A 19845-nucleotide genomic window follows, 5' to 3' on the forward strand; every position below is an offset into this window, starting at 1 on the left:
CAGCCACAAAAGCATCCACCTATTCTGGTTATTATAAATGGAATCCTATAAGGCCTGCCTGGTTGTGTCTGGCTTCTTTCTCGAAATATAATGTTTTCAGGTTTCATTCATGTTGTAGCACATGTTGTATGAGGACATCTTTTCTTTTCATTGTACCCACATGGCACCATTGGAGAAACCAAGGTACTGTACGAGCATACGCAATGACTTTCTGGGGTTAAGTAGTCTGGAATGGGGGGCTGGGTTTCCAGTGCTGCTGCACCTGATGCCAACTCCCCCATCAGCTCGGAGTCACAGGCGATCATCGTGAAAGTAACTTATTGAGCATTTTCTGCGGGTCAGGTGCTGGGCTGAAAGGCTGTCCTATAAACTGTCACCTCATGTTCATGCGTGACACCATAGCTGGCCAGTGGAATTTTTTGTTTCACTATCATTCATTTTGTGTTCACTTCCGGTTAGTCTGGCGGGACTCCAGCATATGCCTAAGCAAGTGATGCTAACAGTAACGATGTTTGTTTCTGTAGGAGTTGAACGCCACTGTCACCTGCAGGTCATTCCCAGCACCTCTGAGGAGCCCTTGCCCTAGCCTGGCCTCGCAGGATCATGGCTTCCCATTTTGTGAGCTTTCTCGGGTAAGTAAAGAGCTTCTTAAGAAGTCAGGGGGCGAGGGTGTAGCTTAGAGGTAAAGCACCTGTTTAGCCTGCATGAGGCCCTGGGTTTGAGCTCTAGTACAAAAACAGAAGAACATGAAACTCAAAGTTTGCATTTGACTGTGCGGTTTCTTACAGTGGGTTGGTTTTAAGGGTGTGCGTCTCACTGGTATCTTCATATCATATGTGCAGGTGGGCAGTTGTGTCCTGCTCAGAGGGCTCCCAGATCCAGGCTCTCTGTGCTGTGGGAAGAGGCCCACGTAGCTTGTGTTCTGTACCAGTCTCAGCTATTTTCTGGGAGGCCTTCACTAGACCTCAACCAAAAGTATATCTTTTTTAGTCTAAAACTAGGACTGGGTCACCGGGTATTGACCATGGTTTGTATGACAGATTTGAAGAACATTTTAAAATATTGCACAGTGGTTACCACCCCACTGATCTTGACGTAGTCCATCTGGGGTTACTAAAAGATGCTTTCTTGGGTCCCTTCTGCTCAGCACGGCTGTGAACATTAGAACTTGATCCTTATATCAAGTATGTGTGGTAAGTCCACCAAGTGTGGTCACTCCTGTTACGTAGGTCAGAAACTCAGTAGTGTCCCCTTACTTTACATATAGTCGGAATAATGGTTCTGGTCACTAGAACTATAATCCATGCTATATTTGCTTTCAAACTAAATTTTTTTTTTTTTTTTTTTTTTTTTTGCAGTGTTGGGGATTGAACACACAACCTCATGCATACTAGGCAAGCACTAAGCCGTGACCGCAACCCCCACCCCTCAAACTACTTATTTATTTATATGTTCAGGCTGGCTCTGAACTCACTATGTAGCCCAGGCTCTCCTCAAACTCAAGGGGAATCCTCCTGCCTCTTCCTCCTGAGTGTTAGGATTATGGCATGCACCACCACACCTGTCTCCCCTCAGACATTTTTAGAAGCTGAAAGGCTTTTAAAACTTCCTTGCTCAAAACGCTATAAAATCTCAATGTATAAAGTAAACCATGGTAGTATTTAATATAGATTTACTCTAAGTTCAAATGTAGAACATCTAAACACTATGAGGTCAATAAATCAGCTGTGATAAAAACCAAAGTTCAAAGCCAGGACTTCTGAATGATAGCTAAGACCTTTTCCTCAGCACCTTGTTTATTTGTACTTATTTTAGCTTAAGACTGATCTATACAGGAAAGAATTTGTAGTTGGTAGCAATTCTGTAATGAAATTCACCTTGCAATCAGTTTTAGAGAAATGAATTCACAACCTGCATGAAGGGAAGGAAGAAGCACTTGCTGTTTCAAAGTCGAATCATGAGGAATATCTTACAGTTTTTCCTCTCCGGGACTATCTGTTAGCCCCAGATGCCTACAACTCACAATAAAAAATAGAATGGCCGATGATCTGTCATTATGACTGTGCCACATATGATGGTCCAGCCAGGGCAAGCACATTCACCAAGGAGCTGCTTCTGGGCCTGTGACTGACATCTGGTTGAGTCTGTGCTGCAGTGTGTGCTTCAGTACATCATGGCTTATATACTTTTGCATGAGCGGACTTGTGCAGGCCTGAAATCCAAAATCCCACGGAGAACTACGAACACCTTCATCAGTACACAGTCACACACGTGTCAGATGTGGTCAGGGAGGTAGGGAAATCTTTATTCTGAGGCCTGTGTGATATGTGAGCATTGACAGAGCAGTCCAAGTTAATGTTTGGGAGTCTCTTCAGAGGTGAATATGTGGTGTCCAGGATGAAGGATCACGTGTGGATTTGTAAATCTTAGTCTTAAAAAGTTTAGAAGCTGTTTCAAAGCACAAAAAACACATCCAGTTTGTGGAAGCCCTGAAGAGCTGCTCGCTATAAAAGAACAGGACAGTGAGAAATGCAGTTGGGTCTCTGGGTCACTGCAGGACCACAGCATGTGACAGCCCCAGGACCCAAAGGGTACAAAGAAGTAGAGGTCATAGAGCTAGGTCAGGAAGACCAAGCATAGGCTGAAAGGTGGTGTAAAGCTGGCTGTCATCAAAAAGGCTCTTAAGAATACCTGAGAATCCTCCAACCATGTGGGCACCCAGGCTGCCCAGGAAGGGTGTTTCTTGGGAGAAGACCCTTCTGCAAAGTTTTCCTTGATGTCCTGGAACTGGAATGGATGCCTCCTTCAGGGCCTGAGCGTGGCATGTGGTGAGGGGGCACCTGGTGACACCTCCGAGTTGTGCCTTGTTTTAAAGAAATCACTGCAGACTAGGTGGGGTGGTGTAACAGAAAGCGGGAAGCAGTCTTGCTCCCCTTGCAGCAGAGCTCTGCAGTCTGGACGGCTCTCCAGTGACAGGGTCTTGCTAAGGGGGACTTCTGAATGGGGCTGCTCAGCAGCACGGTTCAGGGCTGGAGAAAGGAAATGCGGAGCACGGGTTATTCTATGCTAGATCTCCACTGGACATTTCCCTCAGATCGCCTCCTCCTTCGTAAGCCAAACACACAGGAAACCTTTCCCTTCTGTTTTTAGAACTGTGTAAATATATTTTAACCACAAACAAACAAACAAATCAAAAAAGCCCCAGAGTGTCTTTTCTTTAAATGCTTTGCAAAACGTTGAGGAGAGAGGCTGCAGTTGCTTTAAGAGTAAGGTCTTTGGCAAAACGGGGAGATGAGAAACACACACATACCAAGAGACTTCTAATGTTTACCAAAGCAACCAAATGCATAAAGATCAATTGGAAAAGCTACAGGCTTTCTCTACGTAAAGAGAAAGCAGGTTGCAATGAGAAGTTAGCTGCCAAGAAAATCCCTGAAAGGAAAAAACAAAAGACCATTTAAGAGGATTCGCAATTCTGATATGCAGAGATTTAGTCTAAAAAAATCTCTTCCTTGTTTCTGCCTAGCTACAGAGAACCAGAAATCCAGCTCTGCTCTCACTGAAAGAGGCAACGAAGCTCTGGGTTTTAACACAGCAGGATTACCTAATAAAAAGAATCCCAGTCAAACCCAGTAGCAGAAAAAGACACTACAATTTTAACTCTCCATGAGCTGGTTAGCAGGTTGTTGGATGTTGGATAAACTCAGGAAGTCAGAAAAACTCATGGAGACTAAAACCTGTTTAGACCAAAGAGTAGACCCAACCTTGATGAAGAAATGTTTGTCGTCTGTGACAAATTGGAAAGGAAATGGCACTAAATAATTCAGAGGTGTTTATATTTCTTAAAGACTTGCTCCAAGTCCTGCTTTTTTTTTTGCAGGCACAATTATGCCTTTATTTGTTTTCTCAGTGACTGACTGAAAGGAAACGCAATTTTCTCACTACAAACAGGGCAGTAGCGACAAGGGCTACCTAACCAGGCCAACCGGCAAGATCTCCGCAGACAGCTGCAAGGTTGGCCTCTCAGCATGCTTTGGTAGAGCTGACATAGTTTATGTTTCCAATGAAAACATGGAAGAAAACAAAACTATTAAATGCCAAAGAGGTGGTAAAAATGGCAGGCCATAAAACTGATTTGGCCATTTTTAGTTTCGAACAGTAGTTTTTGAAGAAATTCAGATGTAATTAGAGCGATTACAGAATGAGTTGGCAATTTTTATAGATCTTTGGAAGGAGAGTTCTGGATCATTTTAAGGGTTTTACAGTTGATGGCCTTAGGTCAAGTGTCTGGTTTTAGTCTCTGAGAACTTAAGGGTTTTTTTTTTCCTTTTCTTGATATATATTTCAGTAAAGTATTATTACTTTAATGCCTGTCAGCTATTCCACTTAGAAATATAACCAGACGGGAAGGAGGGAATAGGAATAGAGGGGCGACTGACTGAAAAAAAGACCTGGAAGACAGAAAGGAGGCAAGAGATGGGCTAAGGAAACGCACTTGTAGTGTGAGAGAGAAATGCAAAGTAGTGATGTCTGAGGCGTGATCAGTTAGCAGAAAAGGAACTTTCCCTAAGGGATAAAGAAATGCGTGGTAATTGGGAGGGTTCTGGGGTCAGTCAGTGTCCCTTTGCCAGTGATCAGGAAATGGGGAGAAAGGGGAGGAGGAGGAAATGGATGGAAGAAGGAGGAGGGAACTAGGGAGGAGGGGAGCAACAGTCCAGGGCTGGGTCACAAGGCGGAAATGCAGAGTATTAACAAGGAGGAGTTTGTGTAGCTGGCACCAAAAACACTACTCAGCTGATGCTTAATAAGTATTTGTTAAATACTGAATGAGTAAATTAATACCTTCTAAGTGAAAGAAATAAGGTCAAACATTTATCTTGCCTGATGGTTAACTGGTTAATTACAAAAGTAGGTTAAAGCATGGAAATCATACGAATGATACACACACACACACACACACACACACACACACACACACACACACACACCTTTAAGGGTTATTTTTCTAACTTAAAACACATGTGTATCCACTGGCCAATTGTTTGATGAACGGCCAAAGCCTTGTCTTTAAGCGCAAAGCCCGATTGTCTTTCTTGCACAAACCACACCCATAAGCACTGTCTGAGGTTTCCACTTGGGTTTCTTGAAAGCGGGGTGAGAACTAAGACATTTGCAAAGCAGTCTGGGCACAGAATGACTCTAGATTTTTATTATTTTTGCCTCTAATCATCGGCAGTTGTCTCATCCACACCTAATTTGCCAGCAGTTTTTCCCCTTTGGCTGCTTGCCTCTAGTGAATTTTTCTACAGCACTCAACTAACAAGTCCTCTTCCTTCCTGGGCAGGTTTGGCTGTGTATGTGAGTTAGTGTAGTATCTGAATATTTTGTGTAATTACAAAGCTTGGGCGACTCGATGAGAGTTACACAGGTACAGTGCCTGGGGGTTGTCCGTGAGGTCCTGGTGGGGGCCATCTGAATGGCGGGCTCAGAGCTAGGAGGAGATCACAGTTTTCTGGAGGATCGCCCTGGCAAACTCCTACCTATAAAATGATGGCAAGCATCCAGGTAGTATTGATTTTTCTTTATGCCTGGCACAGCCCTGTACCTGGATGCTGTCTTCATCACTCAGTACTTGGCCATGGGATTTTTCTAGAACATTTCTGTACTAAAAACAGATTGAATGGAATCAAGGTGTCATCGTGGGGTTGCCAACTCCACATTCCTTCTCTCCCCAGGTAGGTTTTATGTCCCACATTAACATTGACTCCCCTTCCCCAGGATTAGGACTAGAAGCTCCAGCTTATACAAGTCTTCCTCTTAGGATGGTCTTCCTTTTTCCAACTCTTCTACTCTTCCAACCATCTGGGATGCCCTTAATGCTTTCTTAGTAAAAAGTGTCCCAGGCACAGCATTACTTTGCATTTCTCTAGGCACTGCTGGTTCCTCTCTCCCTCTCTTTCTTCTTTTTTCCTTTCATCTCATTCTGTCCTTCAGGTCTTTTATTCTCTTGATCATTTTTAGCCCTGAGGATGGAACAAGACAATGCTGATTGTTCTGCCAGCTGCAAAGGTATACCAGAAATGTTTCCCTCAAGAAACCCATCCTTGAGCAGGGGAATGCACCAAGGCTCTTGGGTCTTAAGCTATGCCAGGAGGGAACACCTTGCACTTCCAGAAGTACTGAGCCACAAAACACAAGTGGCTATCGTGTTGAGAACCTGGGAATAAGCAATAAAAACCAATACTCAATTAGAATAGATGTCTCTAAGTCTGTGCTATAAAGTTTTTTCCTCGTAGGCCAGGTAAGCCTTTCCCAAAGCCAATTTGGTCTTATCTGGCTGCAGTGTGGCTATCTGAAGGGTACTCAGGCCCAGGCAGAACAGAGGGAGCTGAGCCAAGGGGCTGCAGGACCATCAAGAGCAGACAGTGAGCATGAAGCAGAAATGGGAAGGAAGGGGACAGTAGAGTAACACCTGCATTCACAAAGCCCTGGGAGTCTTGGGGTCTCAGGCCTCATTTCATTACATCCAGAGGCCATCTATGCACCAGAGAGCACCTCCTGGCTGTTCAGGATGAAGAGGTATCCTGGAGGCTCAGAGCCAGCTAAGAAAGGTGCCAAAGTACAGGATACTCTGTAAAGAGTACAGAGAAAATAAATACAATGTATTAAAATATGGTTTCAGATTTACATGATTAGTCTCATTTATTTTGAAATTTAGAATGTCCTTTACTGAGGCTGTTTATATGAGGTGGTTTTTCTTCCCCCAGTACCAGGGTTCGAACTCAGGACTTTACACTTGTGAGGCAGATGTGGTGACACTGAGCTAAATCCCCAACTCTGGATACATGAGGTGTTATTGCATCTGCTTTGTGTTGTAAGGATCCCTACCCAAAAGAAAGAAAGAAAACAAAAGTCTGTGAAGGTACAAACTCGTATAGACCAGGGAAGAAAACAGAGGTGCTACAGTGCAAATGCTTGGTCTAAAAAAATTGAAAAATGTTGTGTCCTACTGAGGTCTCAGAGTATAGCAGTTAAAGTCCAAGGCAAAGGTCTCTTTAGGATATGTCTGTTTAGTAAATGGCAGCCTCTCTGTGCCTCAATTTCCTCACCTATGATAAAATGGGCATGGTGATAGAATCCAATGGAATGTTGCAGAGATTAAACAAAAAGCTATTTGTAAATGCTGAGATCCGAGAGACTCATTAAGTCTTCATTGGGTGGAGTTGACTGTAGCTGTCTCCTCCCTCGCTGTGATTACTCTAGTGCTGTCAGAGGAGGGCACAGACTGAGTGGAATGCGGTAAAATGCATGCTTAGCAAACAGTTATCTCCAGAGCTCACTAAGTGAGGATTTCTCTTCAGTGCTGAGATTCTGGCTCTGCTTGGCTAGGGTCGGTATGATTTCATTGGTGATCGGGCTGCTCCCCAAATACCTCTTGGGTTGTATTAGGTGAAAAAGGAAAGTAGTGTTTCCTCTTCCTCTTGTCGTCCTTGTTTTGATACTTGATATGCTCAAGGGCTGTCGGAGAGAGGCCGAGGCACACAGTGGCTGTACATGGTCCACACTCACGGGAGGTGAGGGCCGATTGGTTTGGGGGTGTGGGGAGCAGTTTGGCCAAGGAAAACACAGAAGCCCAAAGCCCAGTTCCTCGATGTAAATCTTGTAGCCGATTTCAGTGAGGATTATTTTTACACATAAAGAAATGAAGCGATAGAGTGCTTCAGCTCTGGAATAGCAGTGGATAAACCGCTGCATATACTTTATTTTTCTCCATTTTTTCACATGTTTAATTTCACCGGTCCATTTTAGATATACGCAATAACATTCATCACAGAGAGTTTGTACCTGTCCATGATAAATACCTTGTTTCTTCTTTGTTTCCCATTCCCCTGAAACGCTGGGTCGTTTGGACTGCAAGGTGAATCGGAAAGTCTTGGTAGGAATGTGGCTTCCCCCGCAGTTTGGAGGGGAACAAGTGATTTGTTTGCCAAGGCCCTGGTAGCTTTTGAGTCTGTCAAAATGCCGCAGGCTGGGAGCCCCGTGCCAAAGCAAACCATCCAAGCTGCACACACGGACACGCACACACGCGCTCCCAGCACCCCAGCCCTAATTTCGAACTGGGTCAGGAGAACACCGATCTGGGCTGGATTGCCAGTGTTTTGAAGAGGTGTGGGCACAGTGACAGGCTACCAATTAGCAAGGTATGCACGAGCCGGGTGGGGCAGCCACAACTGTGCTAGGCAGGGCTGGGAAACCTTGAGCCCTTGGCAGAGTCCCTGGGCCCCTGGGGTTACATATTGCTCTGGCTGCTGTTATTGCAACCCAAAGAATAATTTTCCTCGGGAGAAATTTATTTTATGTTTTTCAGAGCAGACCCCATTTAATAGCTAAGATTTTATCCCAGGATGAATTTGGTTAGAGAGCCTATGCACATGAGCTTCCCTAGGGCCAGGCTACATGAAGAAAAGGAGTATCCAGACATCTAAATATAACTTGGGTAGCATCTTAGCAACCAGAGGCATTGGCAAACATTTGCTACCACCCCTCACATGAATCTCTGCAGGAGAGCTTTTTGGGAAGGGTGTCACATAGAAACTCAAAAACACAATGTACAGTTTATAAAGCTAGTGACAAATTCAGCTCCCCGATCTCATGGAGTTTACCTTCTAGCGAGTGGAGGGAGAAAGAGAGTTAAACAAATAAAGACGAGGTGCAGGGAGAGAGAAAGGAAAAGAAATAGTCTGGTCTGGGACAGAAACCTCAGGAGGAGACGGGGGACTTGGCGTGCAGGTCCTCTGAGCTGGGAAACTCAAAACTCTCCTCTCCTCCGGGGTCCTCCACTCCTGTTCCTGCCCTGGTCACCTAAGGCGAGGGTACAACCCCGGCTCAGCGGGTTTGCCAAGCTGCTTGATTGCTGTACAAATATGTGGCTTCCGTGTGTGCCAAGAGCTTGGAGGCACCGCGGTATAGCGCGTTTACAAGGCTGCTGTTTGTTTTTTTAATGAAACCACACTGATCTGTTTTTCTTTGTAAGTGAGTCAACAGCGATACAAATGATTCAGTTTTCTAGGCACAGGTTCATCATGGTCCTACTCACTCGAGGTAGGCAGGAGTTGTTACAGTCTCTCCACTTTACAGATGAGGAAACTGAGGCACGGGGGAGATGATGATTTTCCCAAGGTCACACAATCTAGGAGCGTGGACGCCCACTTGTTCTTGGCTTAGAGGAAACCCTGGGTCTAGCAGGGGTACAGTTAGAAAGAAGTATCTTTTCCCCACCACTGTCTAGAGACCTACTCTCTCACATCCCTGCCCTGTCGTTGGATGACAACCTGCATGGCTTTTCTCAACCACTGCAGGTTTAAGGCACAGTTTTAAGTATTAAAAACTCCTGCCAGGTGTGGTGGTGCACTCCTGTAAGCCCAGCACTCTGGGAGGCTGAAGCAGGAGGGTCAAAAGTTCAAACCCGGCTCAGGCAACTTACTGGGATCCTGCCTCAAAATAAAAGAATAAAAAGGGTGGAGGGTATAGTGTAGTGTGAAGGCTTTGAGTTCAATCCTCAGTTTTGCAAAAAGAAATCAAGTATTAAAAGTTCAGAGAGAGAGAGAGAGAGAAGAGAGTGTATTTTTGGGGTTCCTTTTAGTAAAGAGTTTTGGGAATGAATCTAGGCCAGCCACGGCATCACCACCTAGACCTGTGCCGCTAGCTTTCTGTGTCTCTGTGAATGTGACAGTAGAGACTGAGAATGTTTCTGTCGTCATAGAAAATCTATTGGACTGCACTGGTCTAGAGCTTCAGCAAGTTCTAAGTTAAATCTCCATTATTTTCACTCTGATTTCGGGTTTTGGTTTTTTGTTTTGTTTGTTTTTTAGATGCAGTCCTGCTGTGTAGTCCAGGCTAGCCTGGAACTCACGGCAATCCTCCTGCCTCAGCCTCCTGAGTCCTGGGATTAGACATGCGCCACCACCTGGCTTCATGGTCTGTTTTTATGAATGGATCTTTTGTATGGAAGGATGCTGTATGTAAATAAACTAAAGGACATTAGAGAGAAAGTCTATCCAGATGAAAACATTTTAGTCTCTCATCCATTTTCAAACTTTCCTTCCTTGAGCTGGCCCTGGTCTAGCCTCAGACTCCGGAAGTGGGGATGTGCGGTTTAGTGGGTTTCTTCACACTCCTGCTTCCCTTCCCTGCCCATTCCCTGACAGGTTAACTCTTCCAGGAGCAGAGAGGAGCACAGCAGGGACAGTGGGGCACAGAGAATTCAGTGGAATTGGGAGCTGTTGTCCTGTGGCACTGGTGTCCTCTGTTGGCGGAGGTCTGGGGTGCAGATTCTCCCCGGGGCACTTTCGTGGGTCCTTTGGGGACCATCTCCTTGCTGTTCCCGCAGTGTTGTACAGGAGCTGCTGACCCTTTGTCACCCCCCTGGCCAGCTCTTCCCCTTCACAAAATCTGCCACATGTTCACTTTATAGGAGTCACGTCCCGGTGAGGGGTCCTTTCCAAAGCCCCTGAGTGCAGGGTTTTTCCAGGGTGGCTGTGCACAGAGTTCTTGGGGAAATGGCACCTCCTGCTTCTCTACAGTCTAGAAATCCAGATGCACACACACCCCCAGCCTCCCTTCATTCTGTCCTCCTGGATGTTCCAGTCACTCGCAGGCCTTTCAGGGGAGAGTCAGGCACCAGTGTTTCCGCCCCAAGTGCCAGGGGTCCTTGCTTGGCTCTGGCCCAGCTCCTACTTTTCCTTTGCTATAAGGAAGTGGGGCACTGTACTTGGGGTTCCTCTATCCCCTTTTCAAGAATTCCACACCAACCAGGGTGTGGTAGCACATGCCAGTAATCCCTGTAGTCTGGGAGGCTGAGGCAGGAGGATCACAAGTTCAAACCCATCCTGGGCAATTTAATGACTTAGTGAGACGCTGTTTAAAAAAAAAAAAAAAGAGGGGGTGGGGCTCTGGGATTATTCTCCAGTTCCACCCCTCAAAAAAGGCAAGAGGTGCACAGCTAGGAACTTCCTCCCTCCCTCAGCCCCTGTGTGCCTACAGGTTGGAGGTGCATGCGGGCCTGGAGCGCACCCACCTTGTACGTCCTGAGTTGACAGTGTAGCCCCGCTTCGGAGCACGTGCACCTCCACAGTCTTGGGCCTCAGCTCTGGGGCTCAGCTCAGCTCTCAGAGAACACAACGGGCGCCGGAGCCCTTGTCGCGCACTCAACGCCATACAGCACAGTCTCCAAGCGGTCTGTCCGCGTATCCCGTGTGTCCAGCTCCGTCACATACAAAGGGGGGGTCACAGGCATTTTGGGTCCTTGAGATGGGCTGGAGGCCTCATCCAACCCTACAAGCCTCAGCTCCCAGAATCAGCCTCCGTGTCTTCGACGCCAGCCCCGCTGCAGTTTTCTTGCCCTGAGGCAATGCTTTGCCCCTCTCAGGTGGCTTCAGTGGCACTGTGACAAGCTGAGCGTGGTGGCACAGCCTGTCGTCCTGCCACCGTGGCAGAAAGATCGCAAGTTTGAATCCAGCCTGGACAATTTAGCGACTTAAGAGAGACCCTGTCTCCAAATAAAAATGTAAAAAGGATGGGAGATTAGATCAGCGCCAAAGCCCTGGGTTCCGCCCTCAGGCCACAAAAGGAAAAAAAAATGTTGTGGTAGTTGAGCGTACAACTTACCCCATCCCTATTAGGGTTCATTAAGCCCTTGTGGGTTCAAAAGACATAGGTGATGGGAGATTAGATCAGCGCCAAAGCCCTGGGTTCCGCCCTCAGGCCACAAAAGGAAAAAAAATGTTGTGGTAGTTGAGTGTACAACTTACCCCATCCCTATTAGGGTTCATTAAGCCCTCGTGGGTTCAAAAGACATAGCACCCCTCTTGTGGGGATGCTTAGAACAATGACAGTGTGCTTTGAAATCAAGAGACTTAGGGCAGGAAAGTTGATTGGCCACACTGGTCGGTTCTCTGGCTTATGCCGGTGCCAGGTGTTTTCCCCTCTGTGGGTTCGGCCATCCCCCCGGGAAGATGAGAAGGCGGAGGCTCCGGCTTCATAGATGTTACTACCCTCAGAGCCTAGATGTGCTGGAATCCACGGCTCTTGTTTTACCCCTCTCTTTGACTTGATGACAAGTCCTGATCAGGGCTGGTAAGAGTGGAGCTTAATGCAGCTAATACCACTCATGGAGAGAACATGTGATCCCAGAAGACTAAGAACATGCGACAGAAAACCTCCAAGCCCAGCAGAAAAGCGGGGACTAGGCTGGGGCAGTCTCAGAGGCCCCGCTTTTATCCTGACCCCAGCGCACAGGAAGGATGGCGCAGGCGCACGCACAGCGCGATCCTCCCAGCCGGCTTCTGCTGGTCCCTTCACTCCCCAGGGGAGGGAGTCGGGGCTTAAAGAGGCGAGACTGGAACCTGAAGCCCTGTGCCTAAGTGGTGACGCTGGATTTTTTAAAAAAAGTTGTTCTATCTGGTGCTTTAAACTTTTTAAAACTTTTATTAGTACAGTACATGTTTGCAGTGCATTCTACCTGGAGAGTTGGTGCATGTGCGTAACTCATCTTAATTCTTTTCCTTCTCCTCGCCCTCCATCGCTTGGTCGCCTTCCCTCTTGCAAAAGATCTGTCTCCGTTTCCTATAATCTTTTATTTTGCTCTTTTTATTCTAGCTCCCTCATACATGAGGCACCATACAATATTTAAGCTTGTGTGTCTGATTTCTTTCACGTAACATCATGGTCTCAAAGTGCATCCATTTTCCCACAAATGACTCGTTTATCCTTCTTTATGGCAGAGTAGTACTCCACTGTGTACGACTACCACATTTTCTTCATTCATCTGCTGATGGGCACTGAGGCTACTTCTGAGGTTTAGCTATTATGAGCTGTGTCGTTATAAACATGAGTGTGCATGTATTTCTGTAATATGATGTCTTTTATTGTTTGGGAAAGATCCCTAGGAGAGAAATAGCTAGGTTGAAAGAAATTTCTAGTTCAGTTTTTTTGAGGAATCTCCATACTGATTTCCATAGTGGTTGTACTAGTTTATTTTCCTTTCTCTCTGCAGCCTCACCAGTATTTGTTATTGTTTTATTTCACGACGACGATGACTGTTCTTTCTCTGGTCAGATGGAATCTTGCCATTGTTTTAATTCACATTTTTCTAGTAGCCAGAGTTGTCAAACATTTTTTTCCATATATTTATTGGCCATTTGTACTTTGAAGCTGAGGTCTGATCGCAGATCTGCCCCATGCATGAGACCCCGGGCTGGCCCTCCACTCCCTCACTGGTTGTATCCGGGCACCTGGATCGGACTGTCCTCTCCCTCTGGCTGCCACTGCCTGGGACACACTCACAGCCCTGCCTGTTGCTGTCTTTCCTCCCCAGTGTCCTGGGTTCCCTCCTGTTGCTCAGACTCCAGCTCGTCTGCCCGCAGCCCTCCACTGAACACAGAAAGGTGAGTCACAGCCACCCAGAGCCTTTCCTTCTCTACAGGAGGGGCAGAGGTCCCTCTGGTCGCCATCCTGAGCTTTGTTCCATTTGGAGGTAAGTCACTGCCAGTTCTGAAAGGAAGCTCCATGTCCGGAACATTCACCTGTCCTCCCATCCTCCCTTGGTCCCTGCAACTTGAATATGAAGCTGGTGCTCAGGGCCCATCTCTGGCCTGCAGGCAGGGCCACCAGTGGTAGTGGCTGAATCCCGGCTGGGGTCCTCTGGTGTCGCCACAGCTGTGGTCACAGCTACACTGCTCCCTTTGATCTTGACAGTGAAGGTGCCCCCGAAGGGTAGTAACTTTTCCTCCCACCAGTGCCTTTCTAGAATCGTCTCTCTGTCCTATCCTTACAGCCCATTCCATCCATACAGGCTGCCAAGCTGGCCCTGCCTGCAGGGATGGCTCAGTGCTCAGAGTACTTCACAGTAAGAAGCCCTTGCTCTCCTAGAGCCTAACACTGCCCTGCCACAGAGCAGGTACTTGGTGGATGTTCCCTTAGAATTGCCTGTGCGATAGGAGTCCGGAAGTCCCCAAAGAAGTCCCGTTTGTGTTAGCTGGGATCTCCTGGTGTCTCCCTGCAGAGAGCACCATTCCTCTCTGTGGGCTGCTGAGTTGGCAGGTGTTTTTATGAGAAAAGGTTTCACAGGGGACATTCAGGAAAGAAGGAGACTGAAGAGGGAGTGTGTGTACAGGCTTGGCTGTCATTGACCTTCCCCAAGCCCTTCTTGTCTGGTTGCTCTAATTTCTTTTACATCTATGGGTTATGTCCTGGTTCTGCCACTATTGTCCTGTATCCCCCACCGGAAAGTCAGCTCTGTAAAAGTGGGATCTTACTGATCTCATTCTCCGCCATGACCCCAGCTCCTGGATTGCAGCCTGACATATTTAGGTGCTCAGTAATATGCTTGTTAAATGACTGACTGAGCTGGCTTGAGAGGCTGAGGCCGGCTTGGGCTGCAGAGTTAGCTCCAGGCTGCAGAGTTAGCTCCAGGCTCCAGGCTACACACACAGTGAAGCCCTTTCTCACAAAACAAGAACGAAACAAAACAAAACAGAAAACCTGGGCCAGGGTCTAAACATCATTTTGCCAAATTTGTTTGGAATTTTAAACCTCCTTATTCTATGGCTTCATCCACATTCACGATTTCAATACTCAGAAAAGGCAACTGTCCATTTTTATTGTTCGATTATTTATTCATATTTGCAATTACAGGAAGTCTTTGACTTACTAACAGATTCCATTCCAAGAGAGCATTTGTAAGACAGATTTACTTGTAAGTCCAACAAAGTGAGTCTCATGTACCTTTGGCACAAACATACAAGGTAAAGCATACAAAAACCAAACACATACACACAAATACTATACATAAACTAGTTTTACTTTTACAGTTACCTTAAAATGGTAAGGTAGGCATGCGAGCTCCTTCTGAGAATTGTCCACATCTAGATGTTTGTAACCTGAAGTCTGCTCCTGTTTGTAAAGGTTCGCAACTCGAATGTCCCTAAAATGGAGGCATTGGAACTGTTAATAATTGACTTACTAGATACACGTTCTTTTTGTTGTTGCTCAAATCGACTATTAGAGCTAATATACATATACATATATATATATATTTTAAGTTTTCATCCCAACACAATTTATTGTGTGTATATATTCCCACACACAAATATGTTATAAATGTGTTTAGTTACCTTTTAGGAATTTGTAGGAAAAAATAGAGTTACATTTTTTAGAAGATTGGTTGGGGTTGTGATGATTGCAAAACATTTTAACACTGACGTTTTGGTTAACATTTTGACGCTGAGCGTCTGATTCTCAAGAACAGATTTTGTACTTTTTATTTTTATTGATATGATGTGCAGTGATGATCACATCTGAATTCTTTCTCGTCCCCTTCTCTTCCCCTCTCTCTCTCTGTCTCTCTCCGCCCCTTTCCCTTCTGCAAAAGATCTGTCTCCCTGTTTCCTATCTATCTTTTATTTCAGAGCTGAAAACATTTTCAAAATCGTCAGTTTACTTTGTTGTCATCTATTCTCTAAAGTTAACTCAAATGATGTATGTATAGCTGAAGGTCCCTAAATATCTTCACCTTTCTTAAAGTATTTGTCCTAAGAAATGGGCGAAGAAAACCGATCATGAGCTACTTTCAAAAGAATTAAAAAACTGAGCAAAAAGTGTCACATCTTGGTATACAGTACCTTGTCAAAATAGTATTAAGAACTTCGAGGTGGAAAAAAAGATTTTAAAAATTTTTGCAAAATCATTTATAGACTACTTGGAGAACATACATTTAAAAGCAGTTGTCAGTGTAATACATATATGCATTTTGACTGCCAAAGTTGTTGCTGTTAATCCAAGAGAGGAGAACAGTGCTTCCTTGGATGGTAGACTTCTTTCTGATGTTTTATTGGAACTCTGTGCAACCATGGCTGTCCTCTGGGTGTGTCCCCAAAAACCTGGCAGGAGAACTAGGGCTGGCGGGAGCAGCAGCCATTTATTCCTACAAGATGAGAAGTAAGGAAATCCTTATTAATATATTAAATGCGGCAGTACCTTTTCTATATAGATATCTCACAGATACTTTAGACTTTCTGGGCTACACCATCTGCCACAATCATCCAGTTCTGCTGTCGAAGCACACAGACAGCCAGAGACATATATAAATGAAGGCGCATGGCTGTGTTCCAACAAACCTTTACATACAAAAGTAGGTGGTGAAAGCTGGGCGTGGTGGTGCACACCTGTGATCCCAGCACTCAGGAGGCTGAGGCAGCAGTAGCGTTGCAAGTTCAGGGCTGGCCTGGGTTACACAGTGAGTTCAAGTTCAAGGCCAGCCTGTACTACAAAATGAAACCCTGTCTCAAAAAGCCAAAAAAATAAAAAATAAAAAACGAAGTGTGTGGTAAGGTAGAGTTGGCCCTGGGGTCACAGTTTGCCAACTCCTGTTCTAAAGTCCAGATAGAAAAGAGCTAACTGCAAATGTATGTATTTCAGAATTTGATGTTGGAAACTGCCACCTCTTGGGACTGTAAGAAAGACAAAGGGGTTGGTGGGAAATATGTAATTTTTCCTTAACGTAAGATTTGTGTTTGCTATCAGGTTTTCATTAGTTAGATATCTCATAAGTGAATTCAGGATGAGCCATCGTTTTGTGGTAAAATCTACTTCCTATCTTTAACAGAGAGCAGCAGAAAGAATTAAAAAGCCATTTCTGAGAAATTCTTAAGGGACAGCATTATTAATTTGTGCATGCTGTAGTTTAGTATGTGTCTAAAAACTGGCTACTAAAAGACATCTCTTTTCTTCTTCATTACAATGATATGTCCGAGTTTAGTAGCATATGGAAACATTTCCACAGTGTAAGTTGTTCTGAGGGAAAGACATAATTTGTAAATGCTGTCACGTAAACTATGCAGTTTGAAATGCTCCTCGGGTGACTCGATACATCTCTGTAAAACTGTCCCAAACAGTGCATGGAAAGAGTAGCTCTTTCCAGATGTTTCTATCCACAAGTCCTCCCTTATTTCTGCTGTATAAACAGTATCACAAACAATTGCTCAACCATCTGTTCTTAGAAATTAATTAATGATACTTGGAAATTTGTGGTTTTTTGAGACAGGGTCTCACTATATGTGCAGGCTGGCTTTGAATTCACTATGCAGCCCAAGCTGGCCTTGAACTCATGGCGATCTCCTGCCTCAGCCTCCCTATTTCTGGGATTACAGGTGTGCACCACCACATGTGGGTAAATGATTGTATTTTTAAAATTTGTAATACAGCACGAAAACAAACAAAACTTTTTTGTGGCTTTATTTCTGGATAAAATGGGGCCAAGAACAGAGAAAAAAAAAACTCAACCAAGATTTTAATAAAAACAATAAGCTATTATTAAGGGAAAATATGTGGATCATAGAAAGCTTTTTAAATAATGAAGCTGCTCTACTGTGTGCACTACAGACATTCATTAAGTAGTTTCACAGTATTAGTGTTATGGTCAAATTATAAACCAGTGTGCCTTTTAGCTCCTGCAGGTGGAAAGGCATATACTTCAACACAACTGTTCAACTTTTTAAAAAACTTTACTTTTAAAAAATTAAAAATGCATACGTTTACTATAGAAAACGATACCACCTAGAAGCAGGAAATAACTCACTCCTAAGGCCACCGCTCTTGAGCCTGTTATTTATAGAAACTTTCAAACAAAGAGTTCAGCAACATTACCCACTACCGAGTTAAGTAAGGGGAGAGTGAAATATTTGTTTTGCCAAATGATAAGCAAGTCACAGTGCAAACAGCAGGGAACCTCGTGATGGGGCGCGGTCACGTTAATGCGGTAGGCGTGCAACCAATGGGTGTCCATCGCCTCTGGACAACATCTCCCAATTGGTTATTGAACAGAAGGACAGAAAGAAGTTTTAGGTTACACAAAACCTTCCCCATTATTGTTGCTGTAGTCAAGAAGAAGACAAGAGAGGACAACAGTAGTCATAAGAATATCTTCTTTCTTTTCTTCTTTACTTATTGGCCATTTGTACTTCTTGAAAAGTGCCTATTAAGTTCATTTGCCTCTTCTAGGATTGGGTCACTTGTTTTGAAAGGGGTGAATTCTTTTTTCAGTTCTTTATATATTCTAAATATTATCCCTCTATAAAAACGGTAGCTAGCAGTTTTTCCCCATTTTTTTAGGTTTTTCTCTTCACATGGTTGATTGTTTTCTTTGCTATGCAGAAGCTTTTTAATTTGCTGTAGTTCTATCTGTTGATTTTTGATACTTTTTTCCTGTGCCTTTGGAGTCCAAATCAGGAAATCCTTGCCTATGACTGTGGCTTCAAGTGTCTCCCCTGTTATCCTTAGACAGTTTCAACGTTTCTGTTTTTATATCTAAGTCTTTGATCCATTTTGATTTGATTTTAATGCGGGGCATTTCTATCTTCTGCATATGGATAATTAATTTTTCCAACACTTTTGTTAGAGAGACTGTCTTTTCTCCAATGTATGTTTTTGGTTCCTTTGACAAAAACCAGATGACTGTAGGTCTGTGGAGTTGCTTCTGTGTATAGTGTTCTAATTCCATTGGCTTACACATCTATTTTTGTGCAAGTTCCAGGCTGTTTTTGTTACTATGCCCTTGTAGCATAACTTGAAATCTGTAGTTATAATGCCCTACACTCTGCTCTTGCTCTTTTTTTGTTGTTGTTATGTTTTGTTTTGTTTTTTGAGATAGGGTCTCACTATGTAGTTCAGGCTGGCCTTGAACTCACTGTGATGTTCCAGCCTCAGCCTACTGAGTGCTAGGATTACTGGCATGCACCACTGTGCCCAGCCCACCTTGATCTTTTTGCTCAGGATTGGTCTGGCTATTTGTGTGTCTTCTGTTTCCATGCAAATTTTAGGATTTTTTTTTCTTAGTTCAGTGAAGCATATTGCTATTTGGGTAGGAATTACAGTGACTCCACAGATCATTTTTGACTAAAAATACATGAAAAAATCTTCAGTCATTAGGGAAATGCAAAAAAACTACATTGAGATAAGGGATTTGGGCTTTGATGGGCCTTCTATCCTCCCTCAGTACTTAGGGCTTGGATCTACCAAGATATATTTACAACAAAATTCATTAATAATTGCATTTGCAATAACTGCAAGCTGGGAAAAAATATAATAGCCTGTCAGCAAGAGGATGGATTAATAAATTGTAGTATATTATTATAAGAGAATAACAAATAGCGATAACAATGACAGCACCAACAAAAATAAACTTGTTTGTAGTCAGATAGAAAGCATCAGGGACTAGTTTACCCTTTTACCTGAAACAATATCACAATGGCCAATATCATGTGACAGGGACAAGATTTACCCTGTTACTTGAAACAACCAACAGTATTTTAGCATATATAAACTGAATATTGTCAAGATTGCTCATTCTCCTCAAATTGATCTACAGATTTAACACAATTCCAACAAAATTTTCATCAGACATTTTCAATGAAATAGCTCAATGGGTTAAAAAAAATTCCTATAGAAACATAAACAATCTAAAGTAGACCAAACAAATTTCAAAAGGAAAAAAATTGCAAGATTTATATTCTATAGTATTTATATTTTTAGCAACAATAACCAAGATAGTATATTATTGGCATAAAAATAGTCAAGTAAATAATAAGGCAGAACAGAGTATAAAGATAGACCCACATATACATGGGCAGCTTATTTTTGACAAAGGTGAAAGGCAATTCTGAGGAGAAAGGATAGTCTTTTAAAAAAAATACTGGGCAGGGGATTTAGCTCAGTGGCTCTGCTGCCTGCCTCATAAGCAAAAGGTCCTGAGTTTAATCCCCAGTACCAAAAAAAAAAAAAAAAAAAAAA

At 44.0% G+C, this 19845-nt stretch overlaps 1 long non-coding RNA gene across 1 annotated transcript in view; it reads left to right on the top strand.

Moving 5' to 3' along the window:
• The first annotated feature begins 528 nt into the window (after positions 1-528).
• LOC117283340 overlaps positions 529-19845 on the top strand; it is a 53973-nt gene continuing 34656 nt past the window's right edge. The window contains exons 1-2 of the long non-coding RNA XR_004514299.1: positions 529-632; positions 13376-13445. This is a non-coding gene — a long non-coding RNA (uncharacterized LOC117283340). The remainder of the gene's footprint in view (positions 633-13375; positions 13446-19845) is intronic.

The sequence above is a fragment of the Fukomys damarensis genome, unplaced genomic scaffold (assembly GCF_012274545.1).
Source record: "Fukomys damarensis isolate Sample0158 unplaced genomic scaffold, DMR_v1.0_HiC HiC_scaffold_25, whole genome shotgun sequence".
Classification (NCBI taxonomy): Eukaryota; Metazoa; Chordata; class Mammalia; order Rodentia; family Bathyergidae; genus Fukomys; species Fukomys damarensis.